The sequence below is a fragment of the Polyodon spathula genome, chromosome 8 (genome assembly GCF_017654505.1).
Source record: "Polyodon spathula isolate WHYD16114869_AA chromosome 8, ASM1765450v1, whole genome shotgun sequence".
In the NCBI taxonomy this organism is placed as follows: Eukaryota; Metazoa; Chordata; class Actinopteri; order Acipenseriformes; family Polyodontidae; genus Polyodon; species Polyodon spathula.
The window spans coordinates 16,549,825-16,573,801 of record NC_054541.1 but is presented as its reverse complement, the minus strand read 5'-3'; the positions used below and the strand labels follow the sequence as shown (position 1 = coordinate 16,573,801).

The following is a 23,977-nucleotide window of genomic DNA, read 5'->3' as shown; positions in this document are numbered from 1 at the left end:
TCAATCAGTTTGAATAGAACCGTGTGTGCAGTAAAATGCTTTATTAAAGCATCCTACAGCACCAGGCACTCTTATTTTGAGTGGTTGACTACTACGGTAGCTAGTTGATGCAATAAAGGGAGATTCCCCAGTGCTGTAAAATGCTCTTAAAAATGCTACAGCTTATGCCTGCAGGGCATACATTGATAACATGTATTCATAAGAGCAAGGGATCTTTAAGATCACACTTAAACTTTCAACACTGCAGTCCTGCAGGAAAGATAACTCCACGAAAAAGTGCAGACCACTCTACTAGTATAGGAAAGATCACATAAAGAGAACAGCAGACGAGTAAAACAACTGGGGTACGCAGGTCACAATTCCGGGTACCTTACCATAACAGGCAGATTTGAAGTTCCATGACATAATAAAACTGAACAAAGCAGCTGGTTTGTTGACTGAAACTGAGGCAGAAAGTGTGGGTAAAATCCTAAGGTGTTAATATCTTGCCTCTGTGCTGTCCTCCCCTTCCCTTTCAGTGGCTGCTCCTTGTACAAGCGTGTTCCGTAGAAATACCAGTAGAGAGCACCATCACCATCTTCTCCCAAAGGCTCCACCCGCAAGCTGTCGGCATCCAGGCCCTGTGAGCAGAGGGGGTGTTCAGAACAGGTTGGGAAGCACCTCCAGAGCCCACACAACAGTGTGTAGACCACCTGGTCCCTTATAAAAGTATAATGAAACACAGTGGTAAAAAAAAAAAAAAGCACAGGAAAGCATTGTAAAGCCCAGAAGAGGTATAGTAAAGCATATAACTAGCAGCACTCTCACCTCTGCAAGGCTAATGTCCAATACAAAATCACACCCATTCCTCTTAATGGGACCACAGAGATCCTTCGCTACCAATCAGTCCACATCACAGAGTGATACAACTAAAAGAATCAAAACACTGAAGGCATTGAAAAAGATGTTTGCCACCGATTTGATATTGTTTCTTTTGGCATTTCTACATTTAGGACCACTGAGTTTTTAAAAGTTACGAATACCCTACTTTTAATAAAATAAGCAGCAATTAAGAAGAAGCTTCAATAGAAAATCTCTGATTCTCATTGCTTACACTGGGTATACAATGCCGTCTTCAGACTGCTTGATGACAGCAGAAGACTTATTTAATGCCCCTGGGGAAAAGACCCAGTTTCCACTCCAGATTAGGTCCCATGGTAAAAGGTTAAGTGACATGTTTATTAGACTACATCAATGCAGGAAGAACCTGGAACCAGAGGACATTTAAAGTCTCCCTCTGGAGGAAATACCATTTAACACCTAATAAATAAAAAGTACAAAGGAGCAAAAAGACAAGCAGTAGCATAATATTGTCAAAAACACTGAAGTGGCAGCTTCTGATCATCAGAGTAGGGACTCCAGCCAAGTTAAGAGAAAAACTATAATCCAGGACCGATCTTAATTATTTATTCTAAATTCCGGAATGCCTTGTTGTTTCAGAAGAGATCTAGACACATATCGCATGAAACAAACTTTTTAATAACGGTCAGAGAAATAGGCAGTCAGAAACAAGGAAAAACCTTGCCATCCTTGTGGAAGAATCAAATGAAGGTGGATTTTCATGACACTCGACAGAGAATGCTACTGTCGGAAATGCAATGTGTTTGAACTCTGTCATGCCTGTGCCGATTGTTTTTCAGGTTAGTGCTGCTGTTCTCTGGAAACACAAATTGCCAGTTTGTGCAGTTATATACGGTAGTGTAAATACATAGGAATGTACAGTGAGTCAACATTGTTACTGTGTCAAAGGTGATCCTCTAGCCCAGAGGCTCTCAACCTATGTCACGACCCCACTTGAGGTCACTAGGCTATTTCCACTGGGGTCGCAGTCTCACGGGTGATATATAGCAAAAAAATGGGAAACTGGAATGACAAGTTGCAATACATAAAAACAAAAGCAGCTCACATTGAGACTAACATACTAGCACTGACCATATATTAGTGAATGCTCTTAGAATGACATGCTTACAGCTACAACTATGACGGTAAACACCCACCCAGTCAAAATCCTACCACAGCAGCTAAAATCCAGTTATAACTCAGATGAGGGAGAGGGCAAGACACTGCTTTGCTTACTGGGTGTGAAGGCATACGTAAGGAGTAACCAAATAAGGGTTAAATCGGTAAAAAGTAAATTAAACATTTCAAGTGTCGTTAGAAACTTTGGATTTTTTTTTTTTTTTTTTTTTTTTTTATTCATTTTTTTAAATTGATTCACTTTGAATTGTTATGCCATTTAAAATATTTCTTCCCTACCGATACTTGTTCCAGAACAAGATTGTTAATTTGGTAATTGGATTTGGTTATCTCTCCTTTGTTACTCTTAGTAAAAAGCATGTTTGTCTCCCACATTGCAAGAATGCTGTCATGAGTTCCTCAGAATTTGAAATCCCACTAACTCAGAAAAGAGTGCCTGCTGTAAGTGAAGACAGTAGTGAGGACTGTGTTTTAGACACAGAACGTGAAAGTGGCATTAGAAAAATAAAAAATAAAAAGGAAATGTGAACCAGGAACTGAGAAGAAAGTTAGTGATCGTTTTGCCAAACCTACAGATGCAGACTTAAATATCACTGGAAGTGATCGGTTTGAGAAGTGCACAAGTGGGCTGCAAGCTTACAATTGTAGCCGAAAGTTTATGCCACAATGGAAATTTATAATTTCTAGAAATTTCTTAAACAAAAAAGAAATTAGGAAAAATCTTTTGTGGCAAAAGTTTTGCTTTTGTGGATGAGGGAAAAAAAAAGTTACAAGAAACAGATAAAACTCAAAAAATGCTATTCAAAAGTATTCATACCGTTTGATGCTATGATAGCATTGTCTACAAGGTACTAGAAATTTAAATATGAGAATGCTGAACCTAATTCTAGAGAGGTCTAGAAAATGCTGGATTGTAGGTGAACATTCTTAGAGAGTATAAAAGGGTTAGGCATAGGAAGATTGCTGTCATTAATAATAAGTCAATATAGGAAAAAGTAAAGAGCTATCTGAAGATCTTAGGCAGAAAATTATTTATTGTCATAAAGCTGGAGAATGATACAAAAAGATTTCCAAGCATTTGAGTATCCCAGTTTCAACTATTGTTTCTATTATCAACAAGTGCAAAACTCATGGTACTGCCACAACGTTCCCAATAGTCTGGAAGAAAGAAGGTTCTTTTACCAATAACATGTAGAAGAATTGTGAGTAAGGTTAGTAACAATACGAGATTGACTGCCAAAGATACTCAAAGTGAACTGGCTGCAAGTGGGACTGGGGTTTCCATTTCAGCCACAGGTCAAGTATTGCATGGTGAAGGTCTCGATGGTAACAGGCCAAGGAAAAAAGTTTGCAAAAATGGCACTGAATTATGGATATGATTTTTTTCTTTTTATATATAGCGCCTTTCATAGTGGTCCACCATCACAAAGCACTTTAAAAGATAAGTGCAACTGGACATTTCAATAAAATGTTCCAAAGCACACATCAAAAATCTACTTCAGAATGGTAAAAGAAGAATAAAATCAAAGGTTCTGGTATGCCCTAGTCACGATCTAAATCTGATTGAGAATCTTTGGTATGGAGATGAAGGCAGCTGTGCACAAGAAGTCCTTGGAATTTGAATGAACTGGAACAATTTTGTGTTGAAGAATGGTCAAAAATCACTAAAGAATCATGCCAAAAGCTCACTGACAAATATCCTAATTATTTAAAAAGAGGTGCCTCAACTAGCTATTAATTTCATTTTCTTTGTCAGGATATGAATACTTTTGAATTATAATTTTTGCAAAAAAAAAAAAAAAAAAAAAAAGCTTAAATAATTGTAGACATCTATTTCTTGAAAGTTCTGCCCCTCCCCTCCCCTCCCTCATCCACTAAACTTTTGCTACAAAAGATTTTTCCTATAATTCTTTGAGAAATTTCTAGAAATTATAAGTTTCCATTGGGGTATGTAAACTTTTGACTACAACTGTATCTGAACAATGGTTAAAGCCAGGAATGAAATGCAAAAGCTGAGTTTAAATCTAATGTTCGTGTAATTGATGGAGGTTTACAAAGTGATGATGAAATTACTTTCGTTACCGAATAAAAAAGTAGTTCTTGCTGTTTAAAACGAGGAATGAAAAATGACATCTCCCAGAATGCCACAGTTATCCCAAAACACTGATTTCAGCACACAGAATCTGCAATGAATGAATGGCAATGAATGAATGATGAGGATTGCAATTGCAGATGATTTATGAACTGTGAGGGCGCTCAGGGCCCGCTGACTGTGGAGGGCACTCAGGGTCTCGACTCAAGGCCAGCTGGAAAAAACATGAACAGTTACATGCATCCCAGTGCCTCAGATGGGAAGTGGCTATGGGCCACCTCCCCCCAGGACAAGACACGCTGGGGAGGAAGGAGGCCGAAACAAAAAGAAGCGACATGAAAGAATAACACAGAGCTTTTATGCGCTTGCTGATGACGTACTGGTTAGGGGTGGATTCTTCTTGCAGAAAAGCAACCAAGATTATAATGACTGGCAATCAGTTAAACTAATACACCTGTTTGTAATTTAACAAGCCAGACAGGTATAAAAGGACAGGTTTCAAAATACAATAGCTGTCTGTGGGAAAATAAGGAACGGTGTATAGACCTGAATGTGGCATACGTTGAAACAAAGTATATTTAAACTGGATTAGCATCTGACTAAAGTTAGGGATCCTGTTAAGTTTAGTTAGTGAACCAAAACATGATCTGGGATTTATTTTTGTTTCGTATTGTTTGTGAAAAGAAGCAGTGTTCCCACTGGAAAAAAAAAACATCCTTTGTTGAGTGTTCTTTATCTACCAGATACATGTTAGAACCCAGAACTTTTCTACTGTAAATAAAAGCTTTGTCACAATTTGTAAAAAAAAAAAAAAAAGTTGTTAATGTATAATTGCATTACCCTACTTTTAGCAAACAATATGAAATGCTAAATTGAAATCGCAAGCTCTTTTCTAAGTGTTGTGTTTGAAATGTGTAGTACAACGGACCAGTTGTTGAAATGATTGTAATAAAAGACATTTCACTTTTCTGTTGAATTGTTCTGACTGTCGGTTCATTAACGAATCCACAGTTCACCGTGGATTCGTAGCACTAACTATGGATTAGTTAAGTCAACAATATATCTTCCCCACTCCACTTCTCTTCAAAGCCACTTAGCCACTTTTAGTTAGTAGATTCGTAGATGTAATAAATCCAAAAGATCAAAAGGGTGACGTCACAGAAATGTTTTAAGTTAGGTTAATGTTTTGAGTTGACTTACTTCTGAGAGCAGCCGCTGTTTCAGTTTGTTGTTTACAGCTGCCACAATGTGAGGCTTTGCTATGTGCTTGGTTGCTAGGATACAGACTGCTAGAAGCCAAGGCAGCCTTCATCTCCTTTGTGATGTGACATGACAGTGGAGACGTATTGGTGTTAGCTTGAATTTATAAAACGGCAACGGAAATGCTTGGACGAGTACATTCATCCACAACTCCACCAATTTGTAGTGAAATCCTCTCTGCCGAGTCAACAAAACCAAACAAGCGTGTCTTTTGCACACTCTGTATTGCCGACAAAAAGCAGAGGAATGTTTCAACAAGCTACTGTGGCTGATTTGTTTAATTTTTTTTTTTGAACAGCATGGCATGGAGTTGGAAAATGTGTGTGGTCTGATGGATCTCCTGCAATGCTGGGCTCGAGCTCTGGCTTCCAGAATGAGTCTATTGCATGATACACCACCAGGCATGAGCTACAAAGGCACTGCCTTCTTGTCTGCGAAACATTTTGGATTCAGTGATCAGTGCTGTGAGCTTTTGTCACAGCGCACACACTCAACAGCCAGCTCTTTTTGCCAGATTTGTAAAGAAATGGATGCTTCTCATGAAGTCCTCCTCCTTCATGGCAATCCAAGGGCAAAACATGGAAGCTTGTCTCATCTGCGAGCTAAGAGTAGCGAGTTTTCGATTAAAACACACAAAAAAAGCGCTAAGGCAACTTTCAGCAATAAGAAACAGCTTCTCGGGATGGAGTACCTAGTGGATGTGTTTCCACTCTTAAATAAATGTAACCTGTCAGTCCAAGGAACCGATGCCAGAGTCCTTGACCTTGCGGAGGAGAAGTTTTGGCAGCAAAAACTGGAAGCCAAGAAGCTAGCCATGTTTACAACACTCATGGCTCAGCAGGTAGAATTTCGTGCCAACTAGGAGTTGGATGAAATTTTTCCAGGACAAAGAACACTTGCAGAAACTTGGTGCAGAGCTTTCCCAATACTCTCCAGCTATGCCCGAGACACCATTTGCCCAGAAAAGGAACTCTTTAAATTGTAAAACGTCAAACTCCTCAATAGTGGCACAGCTAAAACTCTTTTTTCTGTAATGCCCCAAAGTCAGTTTTGGATCAAAAGCTTGGATGAGCTGGTGCTGCGTAAGCAGGCACAACCTTCCCAACGACTGACTGCACAGTTGAATGACTAGTTTTCGCAGTTCTATAACATATTGCTTGTATTCACTGACTTTCTCTGTGTATTATAGAAAACTGCTCAGTAAAACCTATTGTCCAGTTTTTATTTTTGCACACCAATTCTGCGAGCAAGGTGGTGTGCTGGGGGTGGGGCTATGGACGTTAACCAAAAAATGGATCATAGGGGAGGGGAGCAGAGAACCACTGTTCTATGAAACGAGCACAGTCTGTAAAAAAATTAAACAATTCTAAAATCTAAGGAATAACGTACACATTGTAAGGCTGTAATTCAATCTGAGGGTTCCAGAAGTGATCAACCTTCTAAAGTTGTAGTGGTCCCTATTTACTTTTCAATTTTTATTTTATTTATTCCGAAACGTTTGTGTATTTAAGTAAATCAGACTTCCCATCAGAATTGTGCTTGTCATTTAGATCCATCAATTGACTTTACTGAAGGAAGCCAATTGGCCCATGAATGCTTGTGCATTTCCTCACAGCAGATCAATGCCCATACATCAACAAGTGACTGTGATCCATTCCAAACTCATAAGGGTTTGTTTGCTTTGTATTCTGATCTACAGCACTAGCGTTCAGCAGTAGCTGGTTACGAAGCAGCAGTTGCCAGCTGTGATACAGGACGTAATACAGCTGATTATAATTAATTCATTAAGGACCCAAAATCAAAATACTCCTATAAATAGTCTTGCTTTGTGAGGCTTGTGAAACTGTCATTGTACAATCCCAACCAGTGTAGTATTATGGATATGTCTGTCTGCATGCAAATGTGAAATAAATGTGAAAGATTTAATTCCACTTGCATGTAAACACATGATGCAGAAATTTGGGATACTCATATTCAAAATACAGGCGTTTGGAGCGATACCTTTAACAGATCAAACAAGTCGGCACAGGAGTTTCAGCGATACCTTTAACAGATCAAACACATCAGCAGCGTCCAGCCTGTAGTCGCAGAGTCGCTGAAGGAGCTCCACCTGGGTGCGGAGGGGCAGTTCCTGGAATACAGCCTGCTTCAAAGGGTTGGGCTTCCCTTCCTCCAGCTCCCATCGGTAATTGATGATGTCTTCCAAGTAACGGTGGAATGTCGTGTACCTGGCAAAACAGCAAAACAGATCCCATTACTAATTCTGTAATTAAACAAACAGACAACATTTACTTCCTCAGATACTTTCACTGTACAATCAGTCATGTAATACCTTACTTATACAGCGCCTTTCTTACAAAAAAGTATAGTAAAGCGCTGTACAGGGCAAAACAGAAGAAAATCTAAATACAATTCATGTGTATAGAAATTAAGAAAGGCAGAGTTTAGATTTCAGTTTAAAAAAGCCAAATTAAAAAAAACAGAAGAAAATCGAAATAGCATACTAGTGGTGTAATCGGCACCCTAATTTCATATTCGATTACACTATGTAACACAATTTTTGTTCCTGGGTAGTAAGTGTTATTTCCTAATTGCTTATGCCTCAAAAGTATAGAAAATGGCTATTATTCCCCACAGACTTTACTTTTGTGACCAGGACAGTGATATTCTGATACAGAATGAGGTCTCTTGTAAGGCTGGGGCGATGCCTAGTTTTTCACTATCGATATATCGTTCTCCAAAAAAAACATTATCAACATTATGAAGGGTAAAAAAAAATAATAATTCCATGTGAAACTGTGGATTACTGTGTAACAGAGTAACACTTTAAAAACTATTATGCATATTAAGATCAATTACACCAGTTTATGCATATTGTAATGAAAATATACTGCATTTTATATATTTACCTTATTCGTGTTGATTTATACCAGTTGGGGGTCACAGCAAAGACCACAAAAAAGTTGTTTAAATCCATAACAGTCAGAGTATCAACCAAAACAGTTATCCCTGTCCACAGCAGTTTAGTAACAAGAGTGTTGTCCATGGCTTATATTTGAATTGTGTTAAACATTATAGTGTCCACATTTTGTTTTAATTTAAGCGATGACTGGCACTTGCTTACAATCTGCATACTAATACCTGCTCAATAGGGAAGGACGTTGCCAGGATGCTTAATACTTCTGACCAAAAATAACATTTTTGGAACAATCCTAGTTGCTTTTCTTCATTTTTACTTAGGGGTAGTTCAGACGAATAAATGCAGATTTTGTAGGGTGCCATCCCATTAAATGGTCACGCAGATTAGTTGGTTACCGAAGTATCCCAAACATTACTTTCTTTACTTTAACGTCTTGCTTTAGAAAATACTTGCCAAACATCGGAAGGCATTGTAACTATGTTGATACAGTATTTGTAATTCCAACAATGCTCTTAACTTGTTCTGTTACTTTAAAGACTCATTGCACAGATGCAAACCCATCAGTAAACACTCACAGGGGGCATGGCAGGGGGGAGGTAGTGAGCTCAATCACATACAGATTTAGTGAGTCGGACCTGAGGGGAGCAGAGAAGCTCTGCGTTTAATGCAAAAAATATGCATTATTGCCTTAGTCAATTGTATTAACAGAGACATCCTACTCACAACATACAACTTTATCAGACCCTTTTTTACAGGAAGCAGTGTGGTCCAGTGGTTAAAGTCCAGGTCTTGTAACCAGAAGGTCACTGATTCAAACCCCACCTGTCACTGACTGGCTCACTGTGTGTGACCCTGAGGAAGTCACTTAACCTCTTTGGGCTCCGTGCTGCGGATGAGATGTTAAATCAATGTCCTATTGTAAGTGACTCCGCATATAATGCACAGTTCACAGCCTACCTCTGTAAAGCACTTTGTGATGGTGAGCCACTATGAAAGGCGCTATATAAAAACCAGATATTATATTATTATTGATAAAGATTGTACTCAATTAAAACAATGTTTGTATAGCTACAGTGCAATCTGAAATTGACCCACATATATCTTGTGCATGTACATATGGTAATTGGTCACTTAAAACAAAATAATAATAATAAAGTAAAATTAAAACAGCAAATTTGATTGAGCTGTTGAGGAAGAGACCTTTTAGAGATTGGATAAATCAAATGTATTCCTTGATCGAGACAATGGACTTATTGCCTATGCGTACCTTGACCTCTTCCCATCTCTAACCATGTTATAATTTGTTAATACAGCATGGCTTTTACAATTCTCTAGAGGAATATATATCTGGAAATCAGCTAGTCAGGTAGTTAGGCTAGCGTAGGCATAATGGATACATTTTATTCATACCTATTGTTGATTTAACATGGCATTGAGTATATTTATCACCACACATGTAGAAATGCATAACATAAAATAGATTATATTACAAACCTTTAAAAATACCTAAACAGTTTTAGCCACAATATGGTATCCCAATGTGTGGGTTCAGACAAAGAGGGCTTTGCCTCACTGAGGCTGTCCCTTCTTCATGGGCGTGGCTCTTGCCCACAGGAAAGGGTTAACACACACAACACAAAAAGGATCAGTCGAAAGAGCACAGAGCGCTCCAGTGCACCTGCAAACTAGCAGCCCTGCTCCTCCTCCTCCACCGAGTACTCCAGCGCACCTGCAAACCAGCAGCCCTGCTCCTCTTCCTCCACTGAGCACTCCAATGCAGCTGCAAACTAGCAGCCCTGCTCCTCCTCCACTGAGCACTCCAGTGCACCTGCAAACCAGCAGCTCTGCTCCTCCTCCTCCACTGAGCACTAAAGCACACCTGCAAACTAGCAGCCCTGCTCCTCCTTCTCCACTGAGCACTCCAGTGCACCTGCAAACTAGCAGCCCTGCTCCTCCTCCACTGAGCACTCCAGTGCACCTGCAAACCAGCAGCCCTGCTCCTCCTCCTCCTCCACTGAGCACTCCAGTGAAGCTGCAAACCAGCAGCCCTGCTCCTCCTCCACTGAGCACTCCAGTGCAGCTGCAAACCAGCAGCCCTGCTCCTCCTCCTCCACTGAGCACTCCAGTGCAGCTGCAAACCAGCAGCCCTGCTCCTCCTCCTCCACTGAGCACTCCAGTGCAGCTGCAAACTAGCAGCCCTGCTCCTCCTCCACTGAGCACTCCAGTGCAGCTGCAAACCAGCAGCCCTGCTCCTCCTCCGCAGCCCTGCTCCTCCTCCTCCTCCTGCTCCTCCTCCTCCACTGAGCACTCCATTCTTTAAAGACTTCTTTGAACTCCAGGTGCCCAGAGCTGTCTAACCCAATAAAGGATTGGACTGTCCACGTAGAAAGGGGATCGTTTATTTCAGGGAAGACCCAGAAGAGGATAACACATGTTGCTGTGATGTAAGTTGACCTTTTCCTTGGACAAGTCGTGCAGCGAGTCTCTCTGACTGATGCTAAAAAAAAAGACTATCAGAGGCATCCGATGAAGCGCACATGTTTTCAGTTTTTCAGGATTTTATTGGGGTAGAAACAGTTCAACAACTTATGAGACACAAGCCTCGGGGCTTACATTTACCACAAGTTTCAAACATGGTGTCCTTAACACAAGTACCTTAGTAGCAAATATCCTCCACAAAAAACTAGGACCACAAATACCATACAAGCCATGTTAAATTAAAAAAATGTACGATACGGACGGACAGGTTTTCTCCATACACCCCCCACATTCTGATACTCTCATAACTTCAGCTAAAGAATGCCTTACCCTAGTTTCATTACCATAGGTTATAGGATAGAAAATGCTTGAGAATGGGAGAATATTTAAAAAAAAAAAAACACAAGACAGATGTAAAGATGAACTCTGAGGCTACAAGCCTACGAGTGTCGATATAACCCACACAGACACTTGTCCTTTACAGGAAACAGAATAGAATCAAACTCTAATATTTAACTTATATTTAGTCCAAAAGCTTCAAAACAGATCTGCTGATTTAACTGCTTTTATGTTTATAAAACATAAGTTTGGTGCGCTGAACTTTACATGTATGTTACTCATGCAAGGTAAAAGCCACCAAAGTGGGCTTGTTTAAAAGTACAGACACAATACTTTCCAATGATGTATTCAGCATTTGTAAGCGGTAACCCTAGCTGGGGCTGAAGGTTAGCCACTCATCATGTGACAGGTAGGTTTCGTTTCGTGTCGATTTTGCTCCTTCATTTTAGCAGCTAGACGGAAAGGGGCGGTATCACTGGGAAGCTTAGAATTTCAGCTACAGACGAGAGCGAGAGCGAGAGTTTTATCCATTGTGTCAGGTGCCAGACAGAAACTGCTTTACAGAGTGGCCATCTATGATTACATAAGATATAGCAGGTGACGAAACATGATTTTTTGGAAAAGCGTTTTTGTTTGTTTTTTTAAACATATAATCATCTCATATAGTACCACATATAGTATGCCTGATCTTGTTGCAACTTACATAATATGAAAGGAAATTGGGTGGCTTTTCATTTGATGTAATTTACATGCATGCAGCACAAACTATCCAGTAGTTACACATATATAAATGAAAACAATGAAAAACAGACATAAATAGCGATGAGTGAATTCTGTTGAGTTTCCTGAACAATTGATTTTAGATTTTAACCGAATCTGTAGTTAAAGGAATTCCAAGAAGCGGTGCAGGTCTGACTTCTCAATGGGATGATGTCACCCTCAAGAACAAAGCATGACTCAAACTCAATATGAAACTCTGAACATTCTGTTTAGGATATGTGGTGCACACAACAGTTTTAAAACGGGTAGGCCTACTTAACCGATTGTCCACTGATGAGCCACTTTGACAAATGGCTCCGTAAGAGAAGTCTTTGTCTGCCTGTTAATACAAGGAAACCCCAGTTTGGGCCACCTATTCGGTATCTGTTTAAGCAGGATTACAGCGGCAGTGTCTCAGCAGGATTATAGCAGCAGTGTTTCCGCACTCTCCCATGCATGGTCACAGCACACTTTGGCCCTGTGTCTGGCTATATTTAAAACACCCGTAGCGTGAGGCACAGTGGCCTGGTTTGAGAACAAGCTCCTCAACGGCAGTGTCTGGCAGCATCGTTACAGGGTTTTGTTATACTGGCAAACCTGTCAGACATTAATACAGAGGATGTTCCAAAGGGAAGAGAAGCATTACGTTTCGACACGTACAGCTTCTGTTCAATAACCAGTCAAGTAAGCCACAATTTTATTTTGGTTCATTAGCCACTTATGTCTTATAAAGCATTGAGGCGCTCAGGAGAGGTATAGCCTACTGATATATTTGATAAACATATTGAAGTAGCTTGAAATAGCTGCAATAGTAGATAAATACATTTACAATTCAATACACAGAGAGAAAGCATTGTTTATGATCAATGACTACCGCATCCCACCTTACGGAAGTGCAATACAATTCGGAATAGAAGGACTGTTAAACCACAGGATTTGACTTGCTACAGGCAGCCTGTTTGCTGAAACTGTTAGCATGTATGCTGGTAGGTAAATGAACCCCCAATACACAGCAGGATTTTAACCCGTGACCTTGAAGTCAAAAGGGAGACGAGTTAATTACTGAGCCACCAGCAACAACAAGAGCCATTAATAAATCAAGCCAAGAGGTTCTTTAAATTCAATTCACAGCGAGGAACAAAAAAACAAACACACACACCACAGATAGTTTAAAAACACATAGATCAAAATGAGGCAACTGCCATTTTTCAATGCTAAACTCAGAGCTTGATATATCAGTATTCTAAATTAAGTTTTAATTCTTGTCCATTTTCAAACTCAAAAATCACCATATTGCATTGAGTCAATACATTTTAGTTTAAAACTGGCTAAAAACGTCCAAGGGTTTAGAAATCCAATTCATTTTTTAGCATGATTTGCAGATCATCAGGGGAGGGCAAAGTGTCAAACCCAAACATTAAAATCATTGCCAAAAAAAAAAAAAAAAAAAAAAACAACCGTCACCTGCCCTACATTTTGCAAAGCGCTGTATTAGACTCTAGGATGTATTAAATTGGAACCCTGTTACTTTCCACACACAGCTCTTCCATGCACCTCATTGATCCTGACCTGAACTACACAGTCCCTGCTCTCAGGGCTGGGCCTCATCCAAGCTGAGCCTGCAACATACACAAATCAAAAGGATCAAAAGGATCATTACATTACATGCTCAACTAGTTACAGTGATAGTCCTCTTGAGCTTGAATATAGCCCAGGGCTAAATTAAGCATTCCCTTGCCATGTACAGTACCAGTCAAAAGTTTGAGTACACCTGCTTGAAACCAGGTTTTTCATGATTATCTATGCTTTTAACTGTATAAACTAGTCTATAAACACTTAATATTTCATTATGTGATACATGTACTTATATAAACTGATAATCATAAGTGAATTGCATTCAGACATTTAATTTTTAAATGTAAATGTAAATCTTCCCAATTTCAATGAAACGGTCACCCAAAGCAAGGGGATTTCAGTTTGAATCCCAAATCAGTTGAAAGTCTGAAATGTGTATAACACGGTGTTAGAACACTGGCCTAAGTATAAAAGTGTCTTTGTTAGATGTTCTCTGAGTTAATTAGCATGTTACCTAATTAACCTTTTGTCACCAATTATTGTTAACAGGTGAGGGTCCATGATTACTATAAATATAGGTAGCATAGGCACAAGTTTGTCATTCCTGAATGTAGAGCAGAAAATGGCAAAATAATCTCAGTTAAGCAAAGAAAAAATTGTCGGTAATTACTTTAAGAAATGAAGGTCAATCTTTAAGACAAATTACAAGAACTTTGCAAGTGTTTGTAACTGCTGTGGCCAAGACCAAACGATTTGATGAAACTGGCACTCATGAGGACCGAACAAGGTCAGGCAGGCCAAGGATGACCTCAGAATCGGAGAACAAGTTCATTCGAGTCACAAGTCTGCAAAACCGGTGATTAACTGCCCCTGAAATACAAGCTCAGCTAAATGCTACTAGAAGTACAGATGTTTCAACATCAACTGTTCAGAGGAGATTGCGTGAAGCTGATCTAACTGGAAGAATTGCTGCAAAGAAACCATTGTTAAGAGTGCAGAATAAAAGGAAGAGACTTGCCTGGGCCAAAAAACACAGAAACTGGACGTTTTTGAGGAGCGGAAGTCGGTCTTAGGGACAGATGAGTCAAAATTTGAAATATATGGGTCCAACCGCCAAGTATTTGCAAGACGCAGAGTGGGTGAGCGCACGAGTTCTGTATGTGTGGTTCCCATTGTCAAGCATGGAGAAGGCAGTGTCATGGTCTGGGGTTGCTTTGCTGGTGACAAAGGTGGTGATCTTTACCAAGTTCATGGCAATCTCAACCAGCATGGCTATCATAGCATACTTCAAAGGCATGCCATTCCATCAGGATTACGGCTAGTTGGGCAGTCTTTCATTCTTCAGCAAGATAAGGACCCGAAACACACCTCAAAGTTGTGCAAGAACTATTTGGCGAAGAAGGAAAGCGAAGGACAACTCAATCTAATGACCTGGCCTGCCCAGTCTCCAGACCTCAATACAATAGAACTTGTATGGGACGAACTGGATAGAAGAGTCAAAGCAAAGCTACCCACAAGTGCCCTACATCTCTGGGAATTGCTGCAGAACAGCTGGGAAGACATGTCGGGTGATTTCCTGCTGAAACTTGTTAACCGAATGCCTCGTGTTTGTGAGGCTGTTATTAAGGCAAAGGGTGGCTATTTTGAGAAATCCAAGATTTAGAGACAATTTTCTTGCTCATTGCTTTGATACTCAATGTTTTGTTTTGTATACTGTAACATGTGTTTTCATTTTCAAGCACTTACAGAAACGTATACGACGTAAAACATTGTCAATTATGAAAAAAACCTAGTTTCCAGCAAGTGAACTCAAACTTTTGACTGGTACGGTGTTTGGTGAAGGAAAACTGGACATACAACAGAAGGGACAGCGCTCTGCAAATGTGTTACTCACCTGATATCTGTGCGCTGATAGCAGCCCTGAAGAAGACAACAGATGAGATCAAACAGAAAATCAATGTCCTGCTTGTGAAGCGCGTCTTCAAGTTCCTAATGTGGAGAGAGAGAGAGAGAAAGAATATTCGTCTCCAAACAATTCAATGTATTTTTGTTTACTGATTTAAAAGAAAGAAAACGCTGGGCAAAAAATATTTTTTTCATCTGAACTGCAATAGCCCACCGATTCCACACACACACACACACACACACGTCTGTGTTGATTTCAGAGCAGTGCCACCTACTGGACACAGACAGGTCTCCTTGGTCAGTACAGTAAAAAGAAAAGAAAAAAAATGCAGTGGGGTCCCAAAGCAATGTTTTAACCACGCTGCCATCCAAAGTTAAACCAAATTCAGGTATGTGGTTCCCAAATAAGGCTTTGTACCTGCTGGTTGTTTCCAAAGACTGTGGAATAGATTAATATGCTGAGGCAATAAACAATGAATTAGTGAAAGAGTTTAATAAAATGGGCTGACAGATTGTGCTTGTGCCAATTCTTTGGGAGAAAACTAAAACATCGGACACACACAAACAAAGAGGGAATGGTACAACTGAGAGCGATATATTTATTTATTTATTTATTTTATTTATATTTATTTATATATATATATATATATATATATATATATATATATATATATATATATATATACACACACACACACACACACACACACACACACACACAGCCTATAGAAAGCCTACACCCCCTTTCAAAATTTTCACCTTTTGTTGCCTTATAGCCTGGAATTAAAATGCATTAAAATAGTTTTTTTTCATTTATCTACATATCCTACCCCACAACTTCCAAGTGAAAAAAATATTCTAGAAATTTGTAGAAAATTATTTAAATAAAAAATTGAAATAGCTTAGTTGGATAAGTGTCCACCCCCCTTTGTAATAGCAATCCTAAATTAGCTCAGGTGTAAGCAATCGCCTTCAAAATCACACACCAAGTTAAAGAGGCCTCCACCTGTGTTAAACTGTAGTGATTCATATGATTTCTAAGTCAAGAAGGAAGCCATTACTCAAGAGAGCCCACTTTGAATCCCATTTGAAGTAATCAAAACAACTCTCAGGAGATTCTGTAGCCATGTGGCAAAAAGTTCTGTTCTGATGAAACTAAAATGGAACTTTTTGGCCTAAATGCAAAGCGTTATGTTTGACGCAAACCCAACACAGCGCATCACCCAAAGAACACCATCCCTACAGGGAAGCATGGTGGTGGCAGCATCATGTTATGGGGATGTTTCTCATCAGCAGGGACAGGGGGCACTTGTCAGGATAGAAGAGAAAATGAATGTAAGAAAGTACAGAGAAGTCCTTGAGGAAAACCTGCTGCCCTCTGCAAGAAAGCTGAAACTGGGACAGAAGTTCAGTATGAAGATACTGCAATATATCTCAAAAAAGGCTGGGTCTTTATCATCCAGAAAAAAAGTTGCTACCGCTACTACTACTATTGATAAATATCATGCACAGGCTTCCCTCAGCAACACCGTTTACAGGCATCAGTGTTTCACCAATAAGAATTACAATGTCCTCCAACAGCGACATTTACGATTTTCGTTTGCTTTTTTTCTTTTAAAAATTGCAACTTTAACCAGTACCATACATGGCAAACTAGAATTAGATTTTACTGGGACAAAGTTGTAATGCTAGTTATTCTCCAGATACACAATAAAGTCACACGCTCTAAATACTGACAAGCTTAATGGACACGGACTCGCGGCTACTTATCTGAATAGAGACATGACCTCCTTTACAGTAACATGATTGCATTATGCCATGCAAATCCCTGTAATTCCCTTCCAGCAACGGCACTGGACGGCTGTTGCAAAAAATGCAAAACATGCTTATAGGCGGCTTCAGGGCCGTCCAACTGCAGGATAAACAGAAAGGCAACATCTGTGGTAAATGGAGGTCCGAATTAATACGTTCAGATCTGTCAGAAAGTAAATTCCCAGGACGTCTGTCTGTCTACAACAGGGGCAACTAGCCTGCGTCACCATTTCAGCTTGTCCTTATTGTTACAGAACAGTAAAAATAAATAATTTTATCCCCATAGGCAAACTACAAGGGGAATGGTATTTCAGATTAATTGCGTTTAATTAATGCATTTTATTTGTTTTGTACCATAGAAATGGGCTTTTAAAAACACTCTCTTCACATACTACAAAAGATTATTGTAACAAATTTAAATACTGTCCATAATTTATATATTTGGCAGGCGCCTTACCCAAGGGAATGTAGGGTTACAATGCAAAATCAATCTTTAAATATAGTAAGTGCAAATTATACTACAAAAGTACAAAATAGGTACAGTTCTATCACTTGGCATTCTGACTGCATTTACGCTTTACAGAAAAAACAAGTCACTGCAAGAGGCTAAGAGTCCTGTGACATTGATAAAAAGGTAGCTTTTACTAAAATGAGCAAACAACAACAACAACAACAAAATAATCTCCCTCCTGTCTTTTTCCATTCAGCTAGTTCACTTCAGACATCAGCTAATCCCTTAATGTATTGTGCCATGCAAAACGCTACAAGTCTGAGCCTTTGGGAGAACGGAATCTAATTGTTCAGTTCAGCAAACCTTGCGTACCAGTGGGATTTGGAAACAGCCACTGTACACATTCTGTCTGCTTTTAAAAGCTCTGGGTTTCCTTCCTCCCGATTACAATCCTGTCAGGGCTGTACCCTCCCATTCTCGGAGCCAGAACGCTGCAACATGGGTGTGTTTCAATGACTATGCAAACTAGACGCTACAATGAAGGTGGTGATGATGAAAAGGATCCTTCTCCGTGGTTACTGTGAAACGGCGTAATGTTACTGTAGCACAAACATTTGAAGCTCACACTGTAGAAACGTATAATAGAGCGGACATCAGTACCATGAAGGGGTGTTGCAGTGGTTTCCATTTCATTAACGCTTAAACTTTAGGATTAAACTTGTTTAAACCAACTGAGAATGTCTAACCAGAAAAGCCATCATAAAAAGCATAACTTAATAAATTACTGCAACATGCACTGTATGTACTGTTTAGGACTATATATGCAAGGCTTGTAATCATATAGAAACGACTGAAGAAACATTGAAAATGGCTTCCACTGTACAAACAAAGGCCAACACCTTTTTTTTGGCCTGCATATTTTTGACAACGTTTAACACTTGGCTCGCACGTAAGCATTGTAAAGCCCTAGTAAGCGTGACATTCGGAACAACCCCACATCAGCACTAATGTGGATACAAGGATCTCCCAGCCTGGACAGCAATACCGTGTTCAGATGCCAGGGTCGTTTGGAAGAGAACATGTTACTATTCAACTGCATACAAAAACGCAAAAAACACAAAAAAAAAAAAAAAAAAAAAAAAAAAAAAAGTGAGTACACTACCCTTCCTAAAACTAGTAGTAGTTTGAAATGTAATTTTCTAATAGTGCACAATTATTAACTTCAGTACAATTGACTTCTTTTTTGTGTGACTGATTGTATTGCATTAGTATACAGCACCTGCCAACAACTTGAAGTTCCTGCAATATTATAGTACACTGTCTCTCGAATGCCTTGTCAAGTGCTCAAATACCATACAGAACAGCACAACTAGTGCCACTGATTGCACTGTAAAATTGTAGAATAGCCAGTACATTACAGTACCAAATAAAAACTGCATTTGATTTTATCTGCATAATAAAAGCTAGCACTAGCCTTTACTTAAAACACACTCAGTCACCAGTGTTTGGTTCATCATTACACAAGTGATATTTCAGCTGAACAGTTTATGGTGAATTAAAAAGGCTTCAAAAATCCTTGTTTCTAGAGCAGAATTTTAGAACACTGCACAAAGAAAAAACTAACTGCTGCTGCAGGAAGGTCACACTGCAGCAGACTTCTGTCTCCGAGTCAACGCATGTGGGAACATTTAAAAAGACTACAGGGGGGGTAACACCCCCCCACCCCAAAGACAGCGCTCCAAGACGAGGTTCAAGTTCAACCAGTGTTCTACCATTCAGACAGCAGCAACTTTGAACCCTCCCCTGCTTCATATTGTTGGGTCTGTATTGAGATTTTATGGAGCATTAATAATTCAGAAGGTAAACTGAGGATAGGCTCTGGCCTGCTGCAGAGAAGCCACGGCACCAGCGTCTACTGGGACTCGGGTTGTCAATTAAGGCAGTCCTTAAATCCAAACCCCCTCCCAAAACACTGATCCCCCTGCCCCAGCTTGAGACAAGGCCTCTTGCCCTGGAGACAGATGCCACCGTTTACCCAGAATCCCCCTCGAGAGCAGATCAGCAGAGGGGACATGCAAATCAGCCCTCCGCAATCCATCTCCCCACAGACTTCGTAACGCCATTCCAGTTAACTCCCTCATTGCACAAGCATGAGCCCCTCCCTCCATCCCTCCAGACTCAAAACAAGCTGCTTAACCCCTTAATCATCAAGTAGGCTCTCCGTGTTGCACAATCCTGATTATGGTCCAGTCCAGGTCTTAATTCCAAGTAGGTCCTAAATAAGTTGAAGCTGCACCACTGCTAAAAAATCAGGTCCACTGAAATCAGATAGACAATAGACTCAGGTAATGTCTTCATCGTCAGTGTAGCGATACCAGACCACAATACCATACATTTGTACCACAGGGTACATTTTGACTGAGGTTTGGAACACAATTACGAATCAAGGTTCGAGCCTTCAGCAGTGTAAATAAATGGAATAAATTGCTGTGGGCAAAGATCTTGTACATACAGTAGAAAAAACCATGTACGGCTGCCTGTGCATGTTTGCATATCTGCCTCGTGCAATATGAGCGTACGTGTGGATTTCATGCATTGTTGTTTTAAAACGAGGGGAGTAATACAAATATGATCACCTGCTTCAGGTCTGTCACCCACAACTCAAGTCAGATTTTCTGCAGTTTAAAAAAGAAAAGAAACATTTCTCCAGAACTTGAATGCCAACTCAAAAACATCTCAAGTTCAATACTGAACTTAACTTGGCACAAGAGTTTTCATTTACAGCAGGGAAATGTTTATTATTTTATTCAGGTCAGTAGCAATTTTACAGTAACTATTTTATCAAGTGCAAAAACTCAACATACAGATTCACAGAACAATATAATAGAAAGGTATTATGTATTTATTTGGCAGAAACCTTTATCCAAGGGTAAGCTAGCTGCAGTCTGATTCAAGTTTTAAGAAATCTTAAAATGTCATCCAGACTCATTTCTAGGCAAATCTCATAAGCACGTCTAAACATCTTGTATCCCAGAGTGCATTATGCTGTCCCCCTCTTAGCAGATTTAAGAAGTAGCACACAGTCTACAAGACGTGCTATTCCTTAATCATGTACATATTATATCCACTGGGTGCAGAGGACTGCAGTGGGCAGGTTAACGGTTACATCCAGTGTAACCAGGGGTGCTTTAAAATTGAGTTTTACAAAAAATAGTCATCAGAATGTGATACCTGAAAACAGAAGAAAAATATTATCCTAGATACATTGTCCCAGTAAGTTTCTGGGCGTCTCCTCTCTTAGCCAGAGGCTGACACCCATGACTTGGATGACAACGACTGAAATTCAAGCGCTGCCGGTCACGGAAGGAGCATTATGATCCCTGGTACCCTCAAGTTAAAAGGGGAGTGATAGGATAGTGTTACAGGGCAGCCTATGACTTACAAAGGCCACTGATACTGTATAAACATGCATGCTACCTCCACTCCAGCTCCAACAGCACCATGAGCAGTGACTCAGAGGCCAGAACTAAAGCCGCAGTGCACTCTGATCAAACATTAAAACACTGAAACCACAGATGGGAAGGGGGGGGGGGGGGTGTGACTACACCACTATATATATAAAAAAAAACCTCCATCTTTGAAGCAGAAGTTAACAGCTACAAAATAAACCTAGGCATTAAAAAAAAAATTACAAAAAAGAGCTTGGATAATGATTTTAGAAGTGATTTTGTTTTAATATCCCCTTCAGTCCCCATTTTTGTTGAATATTTTAAACCCACCCCAAATACAGGGAGGATTGCAAACTCTTGTGAGATTTCAAACGCAGTTACAATTAAACACAGGGCTGTTCTTGCTCGGGGAGTTTTACAGTACAATAAACAATTTCAGGGCTTTACATAAAACTCAAAATAGCTACAAATAAAAACATTGAAAAACAGAAGCACTAATTATAAACAAAAATATAGCAGATAGATCACATACACAGTAACCAAGAGGATATTTTCTGGAAAATGTGTTTTCTGGATTAGGTCCTCCATCATAGGTGAAAGGAATACACATGCACATTTACTGCAAGTGACAGTCTTTGGGGAAACCCAGAATAATATGGGATGGAATAGAAGGGGGAGGGGAGAGAGCGCGCAGAGACAGGTGATGAGAGAGTTCAGAAGTCTGTAATTAAGTCCCCTGGTTCACATCCTAATGAAACAAAAGGGATTGATTTCTTCCTCCACTGCTTTTGTAACTCCCTCTACAGAATGCGATGACCACAGCCAGCAGTGAATGCAGGAACGTTCCAGTTCTATAGAACAAGCCTGTCTCTGACACCCATCCCCTGATACAGCTGTGAAAACACAATTAGTGATCAGTAACATGACCTATATGTACTGTTTGTAAACAAGAAAGATGGACTGATGCTTTCATAACCCTAAATTCCAATGCTCTCAATAGTTTGCACTAGGAGTGTGCTGAAACTCCTATCATCACCCCCCCCCCGCCCCAAAGTAATTGCCTTTTAGAAATGTGAAGTTGTTAGGTATTAAAAGTGTTTATTACTCAACACAAAACAAATGCGGCCCCTCTTTGTTTGAACAATTATTGAGTATCAAATCAATAACTCTGCAGTTGTATTTAATTAAAACCTGTCGTGATCAATCTAACAAAAACTAATGTATATTTTATAAGCGATTATTGGACTTGCTCTATGTTCATTCTTTAGACGTGAAATCCCCCCCCCCCCAGTTTCCTTAGAAACATGTGATCTCTGCAGTGAATTGTCGGATGTAGTCCTGGACAAGGTGTCATCTCTCATTAAACTCCACAAAGAAATACAAATCCCAGTTTCCACAGTGGTAGCTCGAGTTGTAATTGTAAAGATGAGGGATAGGCAGATTTTCTTGTTTTGAAATTGATACATTAAAAGCAATAGGTGTGTTTCGATCAATTTAATACCTGCCGACAAAGCCATCCTAAAAGTAATTGCTCTGAAAATAGAGTGTCAGCACACTCCCAGTTTGTGCTGATCAAGTTAACCAACACATTTCCCATTGAGCTCCACAGTATGGCTCTATTGAAGTCTTACATTTGAACCTGTAATCTTGGGTAAAAGCAAGATCAGTCAGCATTCAAAACGCTGTGTATTATAACATGCCTTTTTACTTAGCAGAAAACTACGGCAGGGGAGTGTAGTCCTATATTTAGCCAGCTTTCAGTAAACTAACCATTTTTCTCCTTGCCTCCAAGAACTCCCTTGTACGGTTCTTTTAGCCAAAAAGGTTGGACAGACCTTAGTCCCAACCAAGTTTCATCACAATTGAATGCATGGTTTCGCTAGATAAATGTAAGTTTGACATGGACTGACAGACAGCCTGTATATGATTCCAGATTTTGATGCACATTAAATTGTGTTGACAAGTGTCCTAAACAAAATCTATGAAATGCTGTACTTCACACTAGCCTCTACTTTCTCAGTACAAAAGCATTATAGTTTAGCACTTCAGATAATATTGCACATAACTGGCACAACTGAGCGTGTACGTATGTAAGCAATAAGGCACGACAGGGTGTGGGATATACTCTAACATCACCACACCCCGGGTGCATTGCAAGTCACGAGGCGAAGCCATGGCTTTGACCGCCCGGGGAGTGGCAATATTACAATATCACACACCCTGAATTGCCTTATTGCGCTTATAAAATGGGTTAACTGAATTGAAATAAAAAAAAAAAAAAAGCAAACTCATTTTTACTAAATATCCTTTCGCCTAAAACTGAGTCGAGAAAAAATTGTTCCATATAAAGCTTAAATAATAAAACCAAAAAGTATTATTTATTATTTTTTAAAAAAGCAATTTATAGATGTTGAATTGAATACTGCCATTGAAAGTACAGTTTTTCTTTATTTGATTTGTTATACTTCTTGGGTTTGTTCATTACTTTTTAAAGTAAAATGTTATTGGCCAGCTTCATCATAACACAGCACAAATGAGTCTGTCTGTAAATCATGTAGACCCTTCTACAAAAGACCTGCAACAGTATCAGGTGACAGTACTGTTTTTTATAGTGACCGGAGATACCCATACCAGATTTGTGCTACGATAAAACGAGGCAGTGGTTGTACAGTATTTATTTGTCAGCCGATTTGTTTTCCTATGGGTCTCTCGCTGTATTGCAGCCCTCGATATAAAACAGATTTATATTGGACCCCCCGACACCCACGATATATCGAGTGGGTGGTGCAGTTACTTTTAAAATTGAATTCGCCATTTTTGAAAAATGGAATTTGGTATTCCCAAGAATGGGACAATTAGTAGCCCTAGGCTAATTTGTTACAATTGAAGGCAGTGCAGATGCCAGTGTTTTATGCAGTAGT

At 39.6% G+C, this 23,977-nt stretch overlaps 1 long non-coding RNA gene across 1 annotated transcript; it reads right to left on the bottom strand.

Annotated features, from left to right (window-relative positions):
* Window positions 1-495: 495 nt before the first annotated feature.
* On the bottom strand, window positions 496-15,424 carry LOC121319529. Its single transcript, XR_005950715.1, has 3 exons — window positions 15,334-15,424; window positions 7,413-7,596; window positions 496-620 (listed from the first exon to the last, which is right to left on the bottom strand). It is a non-coding gene; the product is annotated as an uncharacterized LOC121319529 (long non-coding RNA).
* Between the last annotated feature and the right edge of the window lie 8,553 nt (window positions 15,425-23,977).